A 24,313-nucleotide genomic window follows, 5' to 3' on the forward strand; every position below is an offset into this window, starting at 1 on the left:
TGGAAGAAAAGATTTCAAATTTGCACTGGCAGAATCTTGAAAAAGACTGTTTCATATCTGCTTAACCAAAAGAAAGCTTCCACTATGTGAGATGAAGGCACACATCACAAGGAAATTTCGCAAGATTCTCCCGTGTATCATTGTGGTGAAGATATACCATTTTCCACAATAGGCCACAAAGCACTCCAAATGCCCAATTGCAGATTCTTCAAACAGAGAGTCTCAAAATTGCTCAATCAAATGAAAGGCTCAACTCTGTGAGTTGAATGCACCCATCACTAAGAAGTTGCTCAGAATGCTTCAGTTTAGTTTTAAAGTGAAGATATTTCCTTTTCAGCATTGGATGAAAAGAACTCAAATATCCACTTGCAGATTGTACAAAAGGACTATTTCAAATCTGTTCAACCAAAGGAAAGCTTCAACTCTGAGAGTTGAATAACCACATCACCAAGAAGTTGCTCAGAATGCTTCTGTCTAGTTTTTATGTGAAGATATTTCCTTTTCCCACATTGGACGAAAAGATCTCAAATAACCACTTGCAGATTCTACAAAAAAAACGGTTTCAAATCTGCTCAACCAAAAAGAAAAGCTTCAACTCAGAGAAGAATGCACACATCCCAGAGAAATTTTGCAGAGTGCTACTGTTTGGTTTTGATGTGAAGATATTTCCTTTTTCACCATAGGTCTCAAAGCCCTCCAAGTGTCCTCTTGCAGATTCTTCAAAGAGTGTTTCAAAACTGATCAATCAAAAGAATGGTTCAATTCTCTGAGTTGAATGCACATATCATTAAGAGGTTGCTCAGAATGCTTCCGTCCGATTTTTATGTGAAGATATTTCCTTTTCCTGCATCGGACCAAATGATCTCAAATATGCAGTTACAGAGTCCACAAAAAGACTGTTTCAAATCTGCTCAAAATGAAAAAAAGCTTCAACTCTCTGAGATGAATGCACACATCACAAAGAAATTTTGCAGGATGCTTCTGTGTAGTTTTTATGTGAAGATACTTGTCTTTTAACCGTAGGTCTCAAAGACCTCCAAATGTCCACTTGCAGATCCTTCAAACACCGTGTTTCAAAACTGCTCAATCAAAGGAAAGTTTAAACTCTGTGAGTTGAATGCACATGTCACTAAGTAGTTGTTGTGAATGCTTCTGTCTAGTTTTTATATGAAGATAATTCTTTTTCTCGCAATGGACGCAGACATCTCAAATATCCACTTGCAGATTCTAGGAAAAGACTTGTTCAAATCTGCTCAACAAAATAAAAGGTTCAACTCTGTGAGATGAATGCACACATCATAAAAAAATTTCGCAGGATGCTTCTCTTTAGCTTTCATAAGAATATATTTCCTTTTTCACCATAGGCCACAAAGCACTCCAAATGTCCAGTTGCAGATCCTTTTAACAGAGAGTTTCGAAACTGTTCAAGCAAGAGAAAGGCTGACTTCCATGAGATGAATGCACACAACACAAAGGAGTTGTTCAGAATGCTTCCATCTAGTTTGTAACTGAAGATAATTCCTTTTCATGCATTGGAAGAAAAGATCTCAAATATCCACTTGCAGATTGTAGAAAAAGACAGTTTCAAATCTGCTCAACCATAGGAGAGGTTTTTCCCTGTGAAACGAATTCACACATCACAAATAAATTTCACAGAATTATTCTGTGTAGTTTTTATATGAAGATATTTCCTTTTACATCATTGCCCTCAAAGCACTCCAAATGACAACTTGCAGATTCTTCAAACACCGTGTTTCAAAACGGCTGAATCAAAAGAAATGTCCAACTCTGTGAGTTGAATGCACATATCACTAAGAAGTTTCTCAGAATGCCTATGTGTAGTTTTTAAGTGATGATATTTCCTTTACCCACATTGGATGCAAAGATCTCAAATATCCTCTTGCAGACACTATATAAAGACTTTTTCATATATGCTCAACAAAAGAAAGCTTCACCTCTGTCAGGTGAACGCACACATCACAAACGTATTTTGCAAAATGGTTCTGTGTAGTATTAATGTGAAGATATTTCCTTTTTGAGCATAGGTCTCAAAGCCCTCCAATTGTAACCTTGCAGATTCTTGACAAAAAGTGTTTCAAAACTGCTCAATCAAAAGAAAGGTTCAACTCTGTGAGTGGAATACACGCATCACTAAGAAGTTGCTCAGAAAGCTTCCGTCTAGTTTTTATGTGAAGATAAATCCGGTTCCCCATTGGACGTAAAGGTCTCAAATATCCACTTGCAGATTCTCCAAAAGGAAAGCTTCAAGTCTGCTCAACCAAAAGAAAGCTTCAACACTGTGACAAGAATGCACACATCATAAAGAAATTTTACAGAATCCTTTTCTGTAGCTTTTACGTGAACATATTTCCTTTTTCAACATAGGCCTCAAATCGCTCCAAATGTCCACTTACAGATTCTTCAAACAGAGTGTTTCAAAACTGCTGGATCAAAAGCATGGTTCACCTTTTACTTGAATGCATGTATCACTAAGAATTTGTTCAGGATGTTCTGCCTAGTTTTATCAGATGATATTTCCTTTTTTTTGCACTGGACGAAAAGATCTCATATATCCACTTGCAGATTCTACAAAAGACAGTTTCAAATCTGCTCAACCAAAAGGAGACTTGAACTCTGTGAGATGAAGGCATACGTCACAAAATGATTTCGCAGAATGCTTCTGAGTACTTTCCAGGTGAAGATATTTAATTTTTTACCATAGGCCTCAAAGCATTCCAAATGTCCACTTCCGGATTCTTCAAATTGTTTCAAAACTGCTCCATCAAAAGAAAGTTTCAACTCTGTGAGTGGAATGCACATATCACTAAGAAGTTGTACAGAATGCTTCTCTCTAGGTTTTATGTGAAGATAACTCCTTTCACCGCATTGGAAGAAAAGATTTCAAATTTGCACTGGCAGAATCTTGAATAAGACAGTTTCATATCTGCTTAACCAAAAGAAAGCTTCCACTATGTGAGATGAAGGCACACATCACAAGGAAATTTTGAAAGATTCTCCCGTGTATCATTTTGGTGAAGATATACCATTTTCCACAATAGGCCACAAAGCACTCCAAATGCCCAATTGTAGATTCTTCAAACAGACAGTTTCAAAATTGCTCAGTCAAATGAAAGACTCAACTCTGTGAGTTGAATGCACCCATCACTAAGAAGTTGCTCAGAATGCTTCAGTTTAGTTTTAAAGTGAAGATATTTCCTTTTCAGCATTGGATGAAAAGAACTCAAATATCCACTTGCAGATTGTACAAAAGGACTATTTCAAATCTGTTCAACCAAAGGAAAGCTTCAACTCTGATAGTTGAATGCCCATATCACCAAGAAGTTGCTCAGAATGCTTCTGTCTGGTTTTTATGTGAAGATATTTCCTTTTCCCACATTGGACGAAAAGATCTCAAATAACCACTTGCAGATTCTACAAAAAAAACGGTTTCAAATCTGCTCAACCAAAAATAAAAGCTTCAACTCAGAGAAGAATGCACACATCCCAGAGAAATTTTGCAGAGTGCTACTGTTTGGTTTTTATGTGAAGATATTTCCTTTTTCACCATAGGTCTCAAAGCCCTCCAAATGTCCTCTTGCAGATTCTTCAAAGAGTGTTTCAAAACTGATCAGTCAAAAGAATGGTTCAATTCTCTGAGTTGAATGCACATATCATTAAGAAGTTGCTCTGAATGCTTCTGTCCGGTTTTTATGTGAAGATATTTCCTTTTCCTGCATTGGACCAAATGATCTCAAATATGAAGTTACAGAGTCCACAAAAAGACTGTTTCAAATCTGCTCAAAATCAAAAAAGCTTCAATTCCCTGAGATGAATGCACACATCACAAAAAATTTTGCAGGATGCTTCTGTGTAGTTTTTATGTGAAGATACTTGCCTTTTAACCGTAGGTCTCAAAGACCTCCAAATGTCCACTTGCAGATACTTCAAACACCGTGTTTCAAAACTGCTCAATCAAAAGAAAGTTTAAACTCTGTGAGTTGAATGCACATGTCACTAAGTAGTTGTTGTGAATGCTTCTGTCTAGTTTTTATATGAAGATAATTCTTTTTCTCGCAATGGACGCAGACATCTCAAATATCTACTTGCAGATTCTAAGAAAAGACTTGTTCAAATCTGCTCAACAAAATAAAAGGTTCAACTCTGTGAGATGAATGCACACATCATAAAGAAATTTCGCAGGATCCTTCTCTTTATCTTTCATAAGAATATATTTCCTTTTTCACCATAGGCCACAAAGCACTCCAAATGTCCAGTTGCAGATCCTTTTAACAGAGAGTTTCGAAACTGTTCAAGCAAGAGAAAGGCTGACCTCCATGAGATGAATGCACACAACACAAAGGAGTTGTTCAGAATGCTTCCATCTAGTTTGTAAGTGAAGATAATTCCTTTTCATGCATTGGAAGAAAAGATCTCAAATATCCACTTGCAGATTGTAGAAAAAGACAGTTTCAAATCTGCTCAACCATAGGAGAGGTTTTTCCCTGTGAAACGAATGCACACATCACAAATAAATTTCACAGAATTATTCTGTGTAGTTTTTATATGAAGATATTTCCTTTTACATCATTGCCCTCAAAGCACTCCAAATGCCAACTTGCAGATTCTTCAAACACCGTGTTTCAAAACGGCTGAATCAAAAGAAATGTCCAACTCTGTGAGTTGAATGCACATATCACTAAGAAGTTTCTCAGAATGCCTATGTGTAGTTTTTAAGTGATGATATTTCCTTTTCCCACATTGGATGCAAAGATCTCAAATATTCTCTTGCAGACACTATATAAAGACTTTTTCATATATGCTCAACAAAAGAAAGCTTCACCTCTGTCAGGTGAACGCACACATCACAAACGTATTTTGCAAAATGGTTCTGTGTAGTATTAATGTGAAGATATTTCCTTTTTGAGCATAGGTCTCAAAGCCCTCCAATTGTAACCTTGCAGATTCTTGACAAAAAGTGTTTCAAAACTGCTCAATCAAAAGAAAGGTTCAACTCTGTGAGTGGAATACACGCATCACTAAGAAGTTGCTCAGAAGGCTTCCGTCTAGTTTTTATGTGAAGATAAATCCGGTTCCCCATTGGATGTAAAGATCACAAATATCCACTTGCAGATTCTCCAAAAGGAAAGCTTCAAATCTGCTCAACCAAAAGAAAGCTTCAACACTGTGAGAAGAATGCACACATCATAAAGGAATTTCACAGAATCCTTTTCTGTAGCTTTTACGTGAACATATTTCCTTTTTCAACATAGGCCTCAAATCGCTCCAAATGTCCACTTGCAGATTCTTCAAACAGAGTGTTTCAAAACTGCTGGATCAAAAGCATGGTTCACCTTTTACTTGAATGCATGTATCACTAAGAATTTGTTCAGGATGTTCTTCCTAGTTTTATCAGATGATATTTCCTTTTTTTTGCACTGGACGAAAAGATCTCATATATCCACTTGCAGATTCTACAAAAGACTGTTTCAAACCTGCTCAACCAAAAGGAAACTTGAACTCTTTGAGATGAATGCATACATCACAAAATGATTTCGCAGAATGCTTCTGAGTACTTTTCAGGTGAAGATATATAATTGTTTACCATAGGCCTCAAAGCATTCCAAATGTCCACTTCCGGATTCTTCAGATTGTTTCAAAACTGCTCCATCAAAAGAAAGTTTCAACTCTGTGAGTGGAATGCACATATCACTAAGAAGTTGTACAGAATGCTTCTCTCTAGGTTTTATGTGAAGATAATTCCTTTCACCGCATTGGAAGAAAAGATTTCAAATTTGCACTGGCAGAATCTTGAAAAAGACTGTTTCATATCTGCTTAACCAAAAGAAGGCTTCAACTATGTGAGATGAAGGCACACATCACAAGGAAATTTCACAAGATTCTCCCGTGTATCATTTTGGTGAAGATATATCATTTTCCACAATAGGCCACAAAGCACTCCAAATCCCCAATTGCAGATTCTTCAAACAGAGAGTTTCAAAATTGCTCAATCAAATGAATGGCTCAACTCTGTGAGTTGAATGCACCCAACACTAAGAAGTTGCTCAGAATGTTTCAGTTTAGTTTTAAAGTGAAGATATTTCCTTTTCAGCCTTGGATGAAAAGAACTCAAATATCCACTTGCAGATTGTACAAAAGGACTATTTCAAATCTGTTCAACCAAAGGAAAGCTTCAACTCTGAGAGTTGAATGCCCACATCACCAAGAAGTTGCTCAGAATGCTTCTGTCTAGTTTTTATGTGAAGATATTTCCTTTTCCCACATTGGACGAAAAGATCTCAAATAACCAATTGCAGATTCTACAAAAAAAACGGTTTCAAATCTGCTCAACCAAAAAGAAAAGCTTCAACTCAGAGAAGAATGCACACATCCCAGAGAAATTTAGCAGAGTGCTACTGTTTGGTTTTTATGTGAAGATATTTCCTTTTTCACCATAGGTCTCAAAGCCCTCCAAATGTCCTCTTGCAGATTCTTCAAAGAGTGTTTCAAAACTGATCAATCAAAAGAATGGTTCAATTCTCTGAGTTGAATGCCCATATCATTAAGAAGTTGCTCAGAATGCTTCCGTCCGGTTTTTATGTGAAGATATTTCCTTTTCCTGCATCGGACCAAATGATCTCAAATATGCAGTTACAGAGTCCACAAAAAGACTGTTTCAAATCTGCTCAAAATGAAAAAAAGCTTCAACTCTCTGAGATGAATGCACACATCACAAAGAAATTTTGCAGGATGCTTCTGTGTAGTTTTTATGTGAAGATACTTGCCTTTTAACCGTAGGTCTCAAAGACCTCCAAATGTCCACTTGCAGATCCTTCAAACACCGTGTTTCAAAACTGCTCAATCAAAAGAAAGTTTAAACTCTGTGAGTTGAATGCACATGTCACTAAGTAGTTGTTGTGAATGCTTCTGTCTAGTTTTTATATGAAGATAATTCTTTTTCTCGCAATGGACGCAGACATCTCAAATATCCACTTGCAGATTCTAGGAAAAGACTTGTTCAAATCTGCTCAACAAAATAAAAGGTTCAACTCTGTGAGATGAATGCACACATCATAAAGAAATTTCGCAGGATGCTTCTCTTTATCTTTCATAAGAATATATTTCCTTTTTCACCATAGGCCACAAAGCACTCCAAATGTCCAGTTGCAGATCCTTTTAACAGAGAGTTTCGATACTGTTCAAGCAAGAGAAAGGCTGACCTCCATGAGATGAATGCACACAACACAAAGGAGTTGTTCAGAATGCTTCCATCTAGTTTGTAAGTGAAGATAATTCCTTTTCATGCATTGGAAGAAAAGATCTCAAATATCCACTTGCAGATTGTAGAAAAAGACAGTTTCAAATCTGCTCAACCATAGGAGAGGTTTTTCCCTGTGAAACGAATGCACACATCACAAATAAATTTCACAGAATTATTCTGTGTAGTTTTTATATGAAGATATTTCCTTTTACATCATTGCCCTCAAAGCACTCCAAATGCCAACTTGCAGATTCTTCAAACACCGTGTTTCAAAACGGCTGAATCAAAAGAAATGTCCAACTCTGTGAGTTGAATGCACATATCACTAAGAAGTTTCTCAGAATGCCTATGTGTAGTTTTTAAGTGATGATATTTCCTTTTCCCACATTGGACGCAGAGATCTCAAATATCCTCTTGCAGACACTATATAAAGACTTTTTCATATATGCTCAACAAAAGAAAGCTTCACCTCTGTCAGGTGAACGCACACATCACAAACGTATTTTGCAAAATGGTTCTGTGTAGTATTAATGTGAAGATATTTCCTTTTTGAGCATAGGTCTCAAAGCCCTCCAATTGTAACCTTGCAGATTCTTGACAAAAAGTGTTTCAAAACTGCTCAATCAAAAGAAAGGTTCAACTCTGTGAGTGGAATACACGCATCACTAAGAAGTTGCTCAGAAAGCTTCCGTCTAGTTTTTATGTGAAGATAAATCCGGTTCCCCATTGGACGTAAAGGTCTCAAATATCCACTTGCAGATTCTCCAAAAGGAAAGCTTCAAGTCTGCTCAACCAAAAGAAAGCTTCAATACTGTGAGAAGAATGCACACATCATAAAGAAATCTTACAGAATCCTTTTCTGTAGCTTCTACGTGAACATATTTCCTTTTTCAACATAGGCCTCAAATCGCTCCAAATGTCCACTTACAGATTCTTCAAACAGAGTGTTTCAAAACTGCTGGATCAAAAGCATCGTTCACCTTTTACTTGAATGCATGTATCACTAAGAATTTGTTCAGGTTGTTCTGCCTAGTTTTATCAGATGATATTTCCTTTTTTTTGCACTGGACGAACAGATCTCATATATCCACTTGCAGATTCTACAAAAGACTGTTTCAAATCTGCTCAACCAAAAGGAAACTTGAACTCTGTGAGGTGAATGCATACATCACAAAATAATTTCGCAGAATGCTTCTGAGTACTTTTCAGGTGAAGATATTTAATTTTTTACCATAGGCCTCAAAGCATTCCAAATGTCCACTTCCGGATTCTTGAGATTGTTTCAAAACTGCTCCATCAAAAGAAAGTTTCAACTCTGTGAGTGGAATGCACATATCACTAAGAAGTTGTACAGAATGCTTCTCTCTAGGTTTTATGTGAAGATAATTCCTTTCACCGCATTGGAAGAAAAGATTTCAAATTTGCACTGGCAGAATCTTGAAAAAGACTGTTTCATATCTGCTTAACCAAAAGAAAGCTTCCACTATGTGAGATGAAGGCACACATCACAAGGAAATTTCGCAAGATTCTCCCGTGTATCATTTTGGTGAAGATATACCATTTTCCACAATAGGCCACAAAGCAGTCCAAATGCCCAATTGCAGATTCTTCAAACAGAGAGTCTCAAAATTGCTCAATCAAATGAAAGGCTCAACTCTGTGAGTTGAACGCACCCATCACTAAGAAGTTGCTCAGAATGCTTCAGTTTAGTTTTAAAGTGAAGATATTTCCTTTTCAGCATTGGATGAAAAGAACTCAAATATCCAGTTGCAGATTGTACAAAAGGACTATTTCAAATCTGTTCAACCAAAGGAAAGCTTCAACTCTGAGAGTTGAATGCCCACATCACCAAGAAGTTGCTCAGAATGCTTCTGTCTAGTTTTTATGTGAAGATATTTCCTTTTCCCACATTGGACGAAAAGATCTCAAATAACCACTTGCAGATTCTACAAAAAAAACGGTTTCAAATCTGCTCAACCAAAAAGAAAAGCTTCAACTCAGAGAAGAATGCACACATCCCAGAGAAATTTTGCAGAGTGCTACTGTTTGGTTTTTATGTGAAGATATTTCCTTTTTCACCATAGGTCTCAAAGCCCTCCAAATGTCCTCTTGCAGATTCTTCAAAGAGTGTTTCAAAACTGATCAATCAAAAGAATGGTTCAATTCTCTGAGTTGAATGCACATATCATTAAGAGGTTGCTCAGAATGCTTCCGTCCGGTTTTTATGTGAAGATATTTCCTTTTCCTGCATCGGACCAAATGATCTCAAATATGCAGTTACAGAGTCCACAAAAAGACTGTTTCAAATCTGCTCAAAATGAAAAAAAGCTTCAACTCTCTGAGATGAATGCACACATCACAAAGAAATTTTGCAGGATGCTTCTGTGTAGTTTTTATGTGAAGATACTTGCCTTTTAACCATAGGTCTCAAAGACCTCCAAATGTCCACTTGTAGATCCTTCAAACACCGTGTTTCAAAACTGCTCAATCAAAAGAAAGTTTAAACTCTGTGAGTTGAATGCACATGTCACTAAGTAGTTGTTGTGAATGCTTCTGTCTAGTTTTTATATGAAGATAATTCTTTTTCTTGCAATGGACGCAGACATCTCAAATATCCACTTCCAGATTCTAGGAAAAGACTTGTTCAAATCTGCTCAACAAAATAGAAGTTTCAACTCTGTGAGATGAATGCACACATCATAAAGAAATTTCGCAGGATGCTTCTCTTTATCTTTCATAAGAATATATTTCCTTTTTCACCATAGGCCACAAAGCACTCCAAATGTCCAGTTGCAGATCCTTTTAACAGAGAGTTTCGAAACTGTTCAAGCAAGAGAAAGGCTGACCTCCATGAGATGAATGCACACAACACAAAGGAGTTGTTCAGAATGCTTCCATCTAGTTTGTAAGTGAAGATAATTCCTTTTCATGCATTGGAAGAAAAGATCTCAAATATCCACTTGCAGATTGTAGAAAAAGACAGTTTCAAATCTGCTCAACCATAGGAGAGGTTTTTCACTGTGAAACGAATGCACACATCACAAATAAATTTCACAGAATTATTCTGTGTAGTTTTTATATGAAGATATTTCCTTTTACATCATTGCCCTCAAAGCATTCCAAATGCCAACTTGCAGATTCTTCAAACACCATGTTTCAAAACGGCTGAATCAAAAGAAATGTCCAACTCTGTGAGTTGAATGCACATATCACTAAGAAGTTTCTCAGAATGCCTATGTGTAGTTTTTAAGTGATGATATTTCCTTTACCCACATTGGATGCAAAGATCTCAAATATCCTCTTGCAGACACTATATAAAGACTTTTTCATATATGCTCAACAAAAGAAAGCTTCACCACTGTCAGGTGAACACACACATCACAAACGTATTTTGCAAAATGGTTCTGTGTAGTATTAATGTGAAGATATTTCCTTTTTGAGCATAGGTCTCAAAGCCCTCCAATTGTAACCTTGCAGATTCTTGACAAAAAGTGTTTCAAAACTGCTCAATCAAAAGAATGGTTCAACTCTGTGAGTGGAATACACGCATCACTAAGAAGTTGCTCAGAAAGCTTCCGTCTAGTTTTTATGTGAAGATAAATCCGGTTCCCCATTGGACGTAAAGGTCTCAAATATCCACTTGCAGATTCTCCAAAAGGAAAGCTTCAAGTCTGCTCAACCAAAAGAAAGCTTCAACACTGTGAGAAGAATGCACACATCATAAAGAAATCTTACAGAATCCTTTTCTGTAGCTTTTACGTGAACATATTTCCTTTTTCAACATAGGCCTCAAATCGCTGAAAATGTCCACTTACAGATTCTTCAAACAGAGTGTTTCAAAACTGCTGGATCAAAAGCATGGTTCACCTTTTACTTGAATGCATGTATCACTAAGAATTTGTTCAGGATGTTCTGCCTAGTTTTATCAGATGATATTTCCTTTTTTTTGCACTGGACGAACAGATCTCATATATCCACTTGCAGATTCTACAAAAGACTGTTTCAAATCTGCTCAACCAAAAGGAAACTTGAACTCTGTGAGGTGAATGCATACATCACAAAATAATTTCGCAGAATGCTTCTGAGTATTTTTCAGGTGAAGATATTTAATTTTTTATCATAGGCCTCAAAGCATTCCAAATGTCCACTTCCGGATTCTTCAGATTGTTTCAAAACTGCTCCATCAAAAGAAAGTTTCAACTCTGTGAGTGGAATGCACATATCACTAAGAAGTTGTACAGAATGCTTCTCTCTAGGTTTTATGTGAAGATAATTCCTTTCACCGCATTGGAAGAAAAGATTTCAAATTTGCACTGGCAGAATCTTGAAAAAGACTGTTTCATATCTGCTTAACCAAAAGAAAGCTTCCACTATGTGAGATGAAGGCACACATCACAAGGAAATTTCGCAAGATTCTCCCGTGTATCATTGTGGTGAAGATATACCATTTTCCACAATAGGCCACAAAGCACTCCAAATGCCCAATTGCAGATTCTTCAAACAGAGAGTCTCAAAATTGCTCAATCAAATGAAAGGCTCAACTCTGTGAGTTGAATGCACCCATCACTAAGAAGTTGCTCAGAATGCTTCAGTTTAGTTTTAAAGTGAAGATATTTCCTTTTCAGCATTGGATGAAAAGAACTCAAATATCCACTTGCAGATTGTACAAAAGGACTATTTCAAATCTGTTCAACCAAAGGAAAGCTTCAACTCTGAGAGTTGAATAACCACATCACCAAGAAGTTGCTCAGAATGCTTCTGTCTAGTTTTTATGTGAAGATATTTCCTTTTCCCACATTGGACGAAAAGATCTCAAATAACCACTTGCAGATTCTACAAAAAAAACGGTTTCAAATCTGCTCAACCAAAAAGAAAAGCTTCAACTCAGAGAAGAATGCACACATCCCAGAGAAATTTTGCAGAGTGCTACTGTTTGGTTTTTATGTGAAGATATTTCCTTTTTCACCATAGGTCTCAAAGCCCTCCAAGTGTCCTCTTGCAGATTCTTCAAAGAGTGTTTCAAAACTGATCAATCAAAAGAATGGTTCAATTCTCTGAGTTGAATGCACATATCATTAAGAGGTTGCTCAGAATGCTTCCGTCCGATTTTTATGTGAAGATATTTCCTTTTCCTGCATCGGACCAAATGATCTCAAATATGCAGTTACAGAGTCCACAAAAAGACTGTTTCAAATCTGCTCAAAATGAAAAAAAGCTTCAACTCTCTGAGATGAATGCACACATCACAAAGAAATTTTGCAGGATGCTTCTGTGTAGTTTTTATGTGAAGATACTTGTCTTTTAACCGTAGGTCTCAAAGACCTCCAAATGTCCACTTGCAGATCCTTCAAACACCGTGTTTCAAAACTGCTCAATCAAAAGAAAGTTTAAACTCTGTGAGTTGAATGCACATGTCACTAAGTAGTTGTTGTGAATGCTTCTGTCTAGTTTTTATATGAAGATAATTCTTTTTCTCGCAATGGACGCAGACATCTCAAATATCCACTTGCAGATTCTAGGAAAAGACTTGTTCAAATCTGCTCAACAAAATAAAAGGTTCAACTCTGTGAGATGAATGCACACATCATAAAAAAATTTCGCAGGATGCTTCTCTTTAGCTTTCATAAGAATATATTTCCTTTTTCACCATAGGCCACAAAGCACTCCAAATGTCCAGTTGCAGATCCTTTTAACAGAGAGTTTCGAAACTGTTCAAGCAAGAGAAAGGCTGACTTCCATGAGATGAATGCACACAACACAAAGGAGTTGTTCAGAATGCTTCCATGTAGTTTGTAACTGAAGATAATTCCTTTTCATGCATTGGAAGAAAAGATCTCAAATATCCACTTGCAGATTGTAGAAAAAGACAGTTTCAAATCTGCTCAACCATAGGAGAGGTTTTTCCCTGTGAAACGAATTCACACATCACAAATAAATTTCACAGAATTATTCTGTGTAGTTTTTATATGAAGATATTTCCTTTTACATCATTGCCCTCAAAGCACTCCAAATGACAACTTGCAGATTCTTCAAACACCGTGTTTCAAAACGGCTGAATCAAAAGAAATGTCCAACTCTGTGAGTTGAATGCACATATCACTAAGAAGTTTCTCAGAATGCCTATGTGTAGTTTTTAAGTGATGATATTTCCTTTACCCACATTGGATGCAAAGATCTCAAATATCCTCTTGCAGACACTATATAAAGACTTTTTCATATATGCTCAACAAAAGAAAGCTTCACCTCTGTCAGGTGAACGCACACATCACAAACGTATTTTGCAAAATGGTTCTGTGTAGTATTAATGTGAAGATATTTCCTTTTTGAGCATAGGTCTCAAAGCCCTCCAATTGTAACCTTGCAGATTCTTGACAAAAAGTGTTTCAAAACTGCTCAATCAAAAGAAAGGTTCAACTCTGTGAGTGGAATACACGCATCACTAAGAAGTTGCTCAGAAAGCTTCCGTCTAGTTTTTATGTGAAGATAAATCCGGTTCCCCATTGGACGTAAAGGTCTCAAATATCCACTTGCAGATTCTCCAAAAGGAAAGCTTCAAGTCTGCTCAACCAAAAGAAAGCTTCAACACTGTGACAAGAATGCACACATCATAAAGAAATTTTACAGAATCCTTTTCTGTAGCTTTTACGTGAACATATTTCCTTTTTCAACATAGGCCTCAAATCGCTCCAAATGTCCACTTACAGATTCTTCAAACAGAGTGTTTCAAAACTGCTGGATCAAAAGCATGGTTCACCTTTTACTTGAATGCATGTATCACTAAGAATTTGTTCAGGATGTTCTGCCTAGTTTTATCAGATGATATTTCCTTTTTTTTGCACTGGACGAAAAGATCTCATATATCCACTTGCAGATTCTACAAAAGACAGTTTCAAATCTGCTCAACCAAAAGGAGACTTGAACTCTGTGAGATGAATGCATACGTCACAAAATGATTTCGCAGAATGCTTCTGAGTACTTTCCAGGTGAAGATATTTAATTTTTTACCATAGGCCTCAAAGCATTCCAAATGTCCACTTCCGGATTCTTCAAATTGTTTCAAAACTGCTCCATCAAAAGAAAGTTTCAACTCTGTGAGTGGAATGCACATATCACTAAGAAGTTGTACAGAATGCTTCTCTCTAGGTTTTATGTGAAGATAACTCCTTTCACCGCATTGGAAGAAAAGATTTCAAATTTGCACTGGCAGAATCTTGAATAAGACAGTTTCATATCTGCTTAACCAAAAGAAAGCTTCCACTATGTGAGATGAAGGCACACATCACAAGGAAATTTTGAAAGATTCTCCCGTGTATCATTTTGGTGAAGATATACCATTTTCCACAATAGGCCACAAAGCACTCCAAATGCCCAATTGTAGATTCTTCAAACAGACAGTTTCAAAATTGCTCAGTCAAATGAAAGACTCAACTCTGTGAGTTGAATGCACCCATCACTAAGAAGTTGCTCAGAATGCTTCAGTTTAGTTTTAAAGTGAAGATATTTCCTTTTCAGCATTGGATGAAAAGAACTCAAATATCCACTTGCAGATTGTACAAAAGGACTATTTCAAATCTGTTCAACCAAAGGAAAGCTTCAACTCTGATAGTTGAATGCCCATATCACCAAGAAGTTGCTCAGAATGCTTCTGTCTGGTTTTTATGTGAAGATATTTCCTTTTCCCACATTGGACGAAAAGATCTCAAATAACCACTTGCAGATTCTACAAAAAAAACGGTTTCAAATCTGCTCAACCAAAAATAAAAGCTTCAACTCAGAGAAGAATGCACACATCCCAGAGAAATTTTGCAGAGTGCTACTGTTTGGTTTTTATGTGAAGATATTTCCTTTTTCACCATAGGTCTCAAAGCCCTCCAAATGTCCTCTTGCAGATTCTTCAAAGAGTGTTTCAAAACTGATCAGTCAAAAGAATGGTTCAATTCTCTGAGTTGAATGCACATATCATTAAGAAGTTGCTCTGAATGCTTCCGTCCGGTTTTTATGTGAAGATATTTCCTTTTCCTGCATTGGACCAAATGATCTCAAATATGAAGTTACAGAGTCCACAAAAAGACTGTTTCAAATCTGCTCAAAATCAAAAAAGCTTCAATTCCCTGAGATGAATGCACACATCACAAAAAATTTTGCAGGATGCTTCTGTGTAGTTTTTATGTGAAGATACTTGCCTTTTAACCGTAGGTCTCAAAGACCTCCAAATGTCCACTTGCAGATACTTCAAACACCGTGTTTCAAAACTGCTCAATCAAAAGAAAGTTTAAACTCTGTGAGTTGAATGCACATGTCACTAAGTAGTTGTTGTGAATGCTTCTGTCTAGTTTTTATATGAAGATAATTCTTTTTCTCGCAATGGACGCAGACATCTCAAATATCTACTTGCAGATTCTAAGAAAAGACTTGTTCAAATCTGCTCAACAAAATAAAAGGTTCAACTCTGTGAGATGAATGCACACATCATAAAGAAATTTCGCAGGATCCTTCTCTTTATCTTTCATAAGAATATATTTCCTTTTTCACCATAGGCCACAAAGCACTCCAAATGTCCAGTTGCAGATCCTTTTAACAGAGAGTTTCGAAACTGTTCAAGCAAGAGAAAGGCTGACCTCCATGAGATGAATGCACACAACACAAAGGAGTTGTTCAGAATGCTTCCATCTAGTTTGTAAGTGAAGATAATTCCTTTTCATGCATTGGAAGAAAAGATCTCAAATATCCACTTGCAGATTGTAGAAAAAGACAGTTTCAAATCTGCTCAACCATAGGAGAGGTTTTTCCCTGTGAAACGAATGCACACATCACAAATAAATTTCACAGAATTATTCTGTGTAGTTTTTATATGAAGATATTTCCTTTTACATCATTGCCCTCAAAGCACTCCAAATGCCAACTTGCAGATTCTTCAAACACCGTGTTTCAAAACGGCTGAATCAAAAGAAATGTCCAACTCTGTGAGTTGAATGCACATATCACTAAGAAGTTTCTCAGAATGCCTATGTGTAGTTTTTAAGTGATGATATTTCCTTTTCCCACATTGGATGCAAAGATCTCAAATATTCTCTTGCAGACACTATATAAAGACTTTTTCATATATGCTCAACAAAAGAAAGCTTCACCTCTGTCAGGTGAACGCACACATCACAAACGTATTTTGCAAAATGGTTCTGTGTAGTATTAATGTGAAGATATTTCCTTTTTGAGCATAGGTCTCAAAGCCCTCCAATTGTAACCTTGCAGATTCTTGACAAAAAGTGTTTCAAAACTGCTCAATCAAAAGAAAGGTTCAACTCTGTGAGTGGAATACACGCATCACTAAGAAGTTGCTCAGAAGGCTTCCGTCTAGTTTTTATGTGAAGATAAATCCGGTTCCCCATTGGATGTAAAGATCACAAATATCCACTTGCAGATTCTCCAAAAGGAAAGCTTCAAATCTGCTCAACCAAAAGAAAGCTTCAACACTGTGAGAAGAATGCACACATCATAAAGGAATTTCACAGAATCCTTTTCTGTAGCTTTTACGTGAACATATTTCCTTTTTCAACATAGGCCTCAAATCGCTCCAAATGTCCACTTGCAGATTCTTCAAACAGAGTGTTTCAAAACTGCTGGATCAAAAGCATGGTTCACCTTTTACTTGAATGCATGTATCACTAAGAATTTGTTCAGGATGTTCTTCCTAGTTTTATCAGATGATATTTCCTTTTTTTTGCACTGGACGAAAAGATCTCATATATCCACTTGCAGATTCTACAAAAGACTGTTTCAAACCTGCTCAACCAAAAGGAAACTTGAACTCTTTGAGATGAATGCATACATCACAAAATGATTTCGCAGAATGCTTCTGAGTACTTTTCAGGTGAAGATATATAATTGTTTACCATAGGCCTCAAAGCATTCCAAATGTCCACTTCCGGATTCTTCAGATTGTTTCAAAACTGCTCCATCAAAAGAAAGTTTCAACTCTGTGAGTGGAATGCACATATCACTAAGAAGTTGTACAGAATGCTTCTCTCTAGGTTTTATGTGAAGATAATTACTTTCACCGCATTGGAAGAAAAGATTTCAAATTTGCACTGGCAGAATCTTGAAAAAGACTGTTTCATATCTGCTTAACCAAAAGAAGGCTTCAACTATGTGAGATGAAGGCACACATCACAAGGAAATTTCACAAGATTATCCCGTGTATCATTTTGGTGAAGATATATCATTTTCCACAATAGGCCACAAAGCACTCCAAATCCCCAATTGCAGATTCTTCAAACAGAGAGTTTCAAAATTGCTCAATCAAATGAATGGCTCAACTCTGTGAGTTGAATGCACCCAACACTAAGAAGTTGCTCAGAATGCTTCAGTTTAGTTTTAAAGTGAAGATATTTCCTTTTCAGCATTGGATGAAAAGAACTCAAATATCCACTTGCAGATTGTACAAAAGGACTATTTCAAATCTGTTCAACCAAAGGAAAGCTTCAACTCTGAGAGTTGAATGCCCACATCACCAAGAAGTTGCTCAGAATGCTTCTGTCTAGTTTTTATGTGAAGATATTTCCTTTTCCCACATTGGACGAAAAGATCTCAAATAACCAATTGCAGATTCTACAAAAAAAACGGTTTCAAATCTGCTCAACCAAAAAGAAAAGCTTCAACTCAGAGAAGAATGCACACATCCCAGAGAAATTTAGCAGAGTGCTACTGTTTGGTTTTTATGTGAAGATATTTCCTTTTTCACCATAGGTCTCAAAGCCCTCCAAATGTCCTCTTGCAGATTCTTCAAAGAGTGTTTCAAAACTGATCAATCAAAAGAATGGTTCAATTCTCTGAGTTGAATGCACATATCATTAAGAAGTTGCTCAGAATGCTTCCGTCCGGTTTTTTTATGAAGATATTTCCTTTTCCTGCATTGGAACAAATGATCTCAAATATGCAGTTACAGAGTCTACAAAAAGACTGTTTCAAATCTGCTCAAAAACAAGAAAGCTTCAACTCTCTGAGATGAATGCACACATCACAAAGTAACTTTGCAGGATTCTTCTGTGTAGTTTTTATGTGAAGATACTTGCCTTTTAAACATAGGTATCAAAGACCTCCAAATGTCCACTTGCAGATCCTTCAAACACCGTGTTTCAAAACTGCTCAATCAAAAGAAAGTTTAAACTCTGTGAGTTGAATGCACATGTCACTAAGTAGTTGTTGAGAATGCTTCTGTCTAGTTTGTATATGAAGATAAATCTTTTTCTCGCAATGGACGCAGACATCTCAAATATCCACTTGCAGATTCTAGGAAAAGACTTGTTCAAATCTGCTCAACAAAATAAAAGGTTCAACTCTGTGAGATGAATGCACACATCATAAAAAAATTTCGCAGGATGCTTCTCTTTAGCTTTCATAAGAATATATTTCCTTTTTCACCATAGGCCACAAAGCACTCCAAATGTCCAGTTGCAGATCCTTTTAACAGAGAGTTTCGAAACTGTTCAAGCAAGAGAAAGGCTGACTTCCATGAAATGAATGCACACAACACAAAGGAGTTGTTCAGAATGCTTCCATCTAGTTTGTAACTGAAGATAATTCCTTTTCATGCATTGGAAGAAAAGATCTCAAATATCCACTTGCAGATTGTAGAAAAAGACAGTTTCAAATCTGCTCAACCATAGGAGAGGTTTTTCCCTGTGAAACGAATTCACACATCACAAATAAATTTCACAGAATTATTCTGTGTAGTTTTTATATGAAGATATTTCCTTTTACATCATTGCCCTCAAAGCACTCCAAATGACAACTTGCAGATTCTTCAAACACCGTGTTTCAAAACGGCTGAATCAAAAGAAATGTCCAACTCTGTGAGTTGAATGCACATATCACTAAGAAGTTTCTCAGAATGCCTATGTGTAGTTTTTAAGTGATGATATTTCCTTTACCCACATTGGATGAAAAGATCTCAAATATCCTCTTGCAGACACTATATAAAGACTTTTTCATATATGCTCAACAAAAGAAAGCTTCACCTCTGTCAGGTGAACGCACACATCACAAACGTATTTTGCAAAATGGTTCTGTGTAGTATTAATGTGAAGATATTTCCTTTTTGAGCATAGGTCTCAAAGCCCTCCAATTGTAACCTTGCAGATTCTTGACAAAAAGTGTTTCAAAACTGCTCAATCAAAAGAAAGGTTCAACTCTGTGAGTGGAATACACGCATCACTAAGAAGTTGCTCAGAAAGCTTCCGTCTAGTTTTTATGTGAAGATAAATCCGGTTCCCCATTGGACGTAAAGGTCTCAAATATCCACTTGCAGATTCTCCAAAAGGAAAGCTTCAAGTCTGCTCAACCAAAAGAAAGCTTCAACACTGTGACAAGAATGCACACATCATAAAGAAATTTTACAGAATCCTTTTCTGTAGCTTTTACGTGAACATATTTCCTTTTTCAACATAGGCCTCAAATCGCTCCAAATGTCCACTTACAGATTCTTCAAACAGAGTGTTTCAAAACTGCTGGATCAAAAGCATGGTTCACCTTTTACTTGAATGCATGTATCACTAAGAATTTGTTCAGGATGTTCTGCCTAGTTTTATCAGATGATATTTCCTTTTTTTTGCACTGGACGAAAAGATCTCATATATCCACTTGCAGATTCTACAAAAGACAGTTTCAAATCTGCTCAACCAAAAGGAAACTTGAACTCTGTGAGATGAATGCATACGTCACAAAATGATTTCGCAGAATGCTTCTGAGTACTTTCCAGGTGAAGATATTTAATTTTTTACCATAGGCCTCAAAGCATTCCAAATGTCCACTTCCGGATTCTTCAAATTGTTTCAAAACTGCTCCATCAAAAGAAAGTTTCAACTCTGTGAGTGGAATGCACATATCACTAAGAAGTTGTACAGAATGCTTCTCTCTAGGTTTTATGTGAAGATAATTCCTTTCACCGCATTGGAAGAAAAGATTTCAAATTTGCACTGGCAGAATCTTGAAAAAGACAGTTTCATATCTGCTTAACCAAAAGAAAGCTTCCACTATGTGAGATGAAGGCACACATCACAAGGAAATTTTGAAAGATTCTCCCGTGTATCATTTTGGTGAAGATATACCATTTTCCACAATAGGCCACAAAGCACTCCAAATGCCCAAATGTAGATTCTTCAAACAGAGAGTTTCAAAATTGCTCAGTCAAATGAAAGACTCAACTCTGTGAGTTGAATGCACCCATCACTAAGAAGTTGCTCAGAATGCTTCAGGTTAGTTTTAAAGTGAAGATATTTCCTTTTCAGCATTGGATGAAAAGAACTCAAATATCCACTTGCAGATTGTACAAAAGGACTATTTCAAATCTGTTCAACCAAAGGAAAGCTTCAACTCTGAGAGTTGAATGACCACATCACCAAGAAGTTGCTCAGAATTCTTCTGTCTAGTTTTTATGTGAAGATATTTCCTTTTCCCACATTGGACGAAAAGATCTCAAATAACCACTTGCAGATTCTACAAAAAAAACGGTTTCAAATCTGCTCAACCAAAAAGAAAAGCTTCAACTCAGAGAAGAATGCACACATCCCAGAGAAATTTTGCAGAGTGCTACTGTTTGGTTTTTATGTGAAGATATTTTCTTTTTCACCATAGGTCTCAAAGCCCTCCAAATGTCCTCTTGCAGATTCTTCAAAGAGTGTTTCAAAACTGATCAATCAAAAGAATGGTTCAATTCTCTGAGTTGAATGCACATATCATTAAGAGGTTGCTCAGAATGCTTCCGTCCGTTTTTTATGTGAAGATATTTCCTTTTCCTGCATTGGACGAAATGATCTCAAATATGCAGTTACAGAGTCTACAAAAAGAGTGTTTCAAATCTGCTCAAAAACAAGAAAGCTTCAACTCTCTGAGATGAATGCACACATCACAAAGAAATTTTGCAGGATGCTTCTGTGTAGTTTTTGTGTGAAGATACTTGCTTTTTAACCATAGGTCTCAAAGACTTCCAAATGTCCACTTGCAGATCCTTCAAACACCGTGTTTCAAAACTGCTCAATCAAAAGAAAGTTTAAACTCTGTGAGTTGAATGCACATGTCACTAAGTAGTTGTTGTGAATGCTTCTGTCTAGTTTTTATATGAAGATAATACTTTTTCTCGCAATGTACGCAGACATCTCAAATATCCACTTGCAGATTCTAGGAAAAGACTTGCTCAAACCTGCTCAACAAAATAAAAGGTTCAACTCTGTGAGATGAATGCACACATCATAAAGAAATTTCGCAGGATGCTTCTCTTTATCTTTCATAAGAATATATTTCCTTTTTCAACATAGGCCACAAAGCACTCCAAATGTGCAGTTGCAGATCTTTTTAACAGAGAGTTTCGAACTGTTCAAGCAAGAGAAAGGCTGACCTCCATGAGATGAATGCACACAACACAAAGGAGTTGTTCAGAATGCTTCCATCTAGTTTGTAAGTGAAGATAATTCCTTTTCATGCATTGGAAGAAAAGATCTCAAATATCCACTTGCAGATTGTAGAAAAAGACAGTTTCAAATCTGCTCAACCATAGGAGAGGTTTTTCCCTGTGAAACGAATGCACACATCACAAATAAATTTCACGGAATTATTCTGTGTAGTTTTTATATGAAGATATTTCCTTTTACATCATTGCCCTCAAAGCACTCCAAATGCCAACTTGCAGATTCTTCAAACACCGTGTTTCAAAACGGCTGAATCAAAATAAATGTCCAACTCTGTGAGTTGAATGCACATATCACTAAGAAGTTTCTCAGAATGCCTATGTGTAGTTTTTAAGTGATGATATTTCCATTTCCCACATTGGATGCAAAGATCTCAAATATCCTCTTGCAGACACTATATAAGACTTTTTCATATATGCTCAACAAAAGAAAGCTTCACCTCTGTCAGGTGAATGCACACATCACAAACGTATTTTGCAAAATGGTTCTGTGTAGTATTAATGTGAAGATATTTCCTTTTTGAGCATAGGTCTCAAAGCACTCCAATTGTAACCTTGCAGATTCTTGACAAAAAGTGTTTCAAAACTGCTCAATCAAAAGAAAGGTTCAACTCTGTGAGTGGAATACACGCATCACTAAGAAGTTGCTCAGAAGGCTTCCGTCTAGTTTTTATGTGAAGATAAATCCAGTTTCCCATTGGAGGTAAAGATAACAAATATCCACTTGCAGATTCTCCAAAAGGAAAGCTTCAAATCTGCTCAACCAAAAGAAAGCTTCAACACTGTGAGAAGAATGCACACAACATAAAGAAATTTCACAGAATCCTTTTCTGTAGCTTTTACGTGAACATATTTCCTTTTTCAACATAGGCCTCAAATCGCTCCAAATGTCCACTTGCAGATTCTTCAAACAGAGTGTTTCAAAACGGCTGGATCAAAAGCATGGTTCACCTTTTACTTGAATGCATGTATCACTAAGAATTTGTTCAGGAAATTCTGCCTAGTTTTATCAGATGATATTTCCTTTTTTTTGCACTGGACGAAAAGATCTCATATATCCACTTGCAGATTCTACAAAAGACTGTTTCAAATCTGCTCAACCAAAAGGAAACTTGAACTCTGTGAGGTGAATGCATACATCACAAAATAATTTCGCAGAATGCTTCTGAGTACTTTTCAGGTGAAGATATTTAATTTTTTACCATAGGCCTCAAAGCATTCCAAATGTCCACTTCCGGATTCTTCAGATTGTTTCAAAACTGCTCCATCAAAAGAAAGTTTCAACTCTATGAGTGGAATGCACATATCACTAAGAAGTTGTACAGAATGCTTCTCTCTATGTTTTATGTGAAGAAAATTCCTTTCACCGCATTGGAAGAAAAGATTTCAAATTTGCACTGGCAGAATCTTGAAAAAGACTGTTTCATATCTGCTTAACCTAAAGAAAGCTTCCACTATGTGAGATGAAGGCACACATCACAAGGAAATTTCGCAAGATTCTCCCGTGTATCATTTTGGTGAAGATATACCATTTTCCACAATAGGCCACAAAGCACTCCAAATGCCCAATTGCAGATTCTTCAAACAGAGAGTCTCAAAATTGCTCAATCAAATGAAAGGCTCAACTCTGTGAGTTGAATGCACCCATCACTAAGAAGTTGCTCTGAATGCTTCAGTTTAGTTTTAAAGTGAAGATATTTCCTTTTCAGCATTGGATGAAAAGAACTCAAATATCCACTTGCAGATTGTACAAAAGGACTATTTCAAATCTGTTCAACCAAAGGAAAGCTTCAACTCTGAGAGTTGAATGCCCACATCACCAAGAAGTTACTCAGAATGCTTCTGTCTAGTTTTTATGTGAAGATATTTCCTTTTCCCACATTGGACGAAAAGATCTCAAATAACCACTTGCAGATTCTACAAAAAAAACGGTTTCAAATCTGCTCAACCAAAAAGAAAAGCTTCAACTCAGAGAAGAATGCACACATCCCAGAGAAATTTTGCAGAGTGCTACTGTTTGGTTTTGATGTGAAGATATTTCCTTTTTCACCATAGGTCTCAAAGCCCTCCAAATGTCCTCTTGCAGATTCTTCAAAGAGTGTTTCAAAACTGATCAATCAAAAGAATGGTTCAATTCTCTGAGTTGAATGCACATATCATTAAGAAGTTGCTCAGAATGCTTCCGTCCGGTTTTTATGTGAAGATATTTCCTTTTCCTGCATTGGACCAAATGATCACAAATATGCAGTTACAGAGTCCACAAAAAGACTGTTTCAAATCTGCTCAAAATCAAAAAAAGCTTCAACTCTCTGAGATGAGTGCACACATCACAAAGAAATTTTGCAGGATGCTTCTGTGTAGTTTTTATGTGAAGATACTTGCCTTTTAACCGTAGGTCTCAAAGACCTCCAAATGTCCACTTGCAGATCCTTCAAACACCGTGTTTCAAAACTGCTCAATCAAAAGAAAGTTTAAACTCTGTGAGTTGAATGCGCATGTCACTAAGTAGTTGTTGTGAATGCTTCTGTCTAGTTTTTATATGAAGATAATTCTTTTTCTCGCAATGTACGCAGACATCTCAAATATCCACTTGCAGA

The sequence above is a fragment of the Symphalangus syndactylus genome, chromosome Y (genome assembly GCF_028878055.3).
Source record: "Symphalangus syndactylus isolate Jambi chromosome Y, NHGRI_mSymSyn1-v2.1_pri, whole genome shotgun sequence".
Classification (NCBI taxonomy): domain Eukaryota; kingdom Metazoa; phylum Chordata; class Mammalia; order Primates; family Hylobatidae; genus Symphalangus; species Symphalangus syndactylus.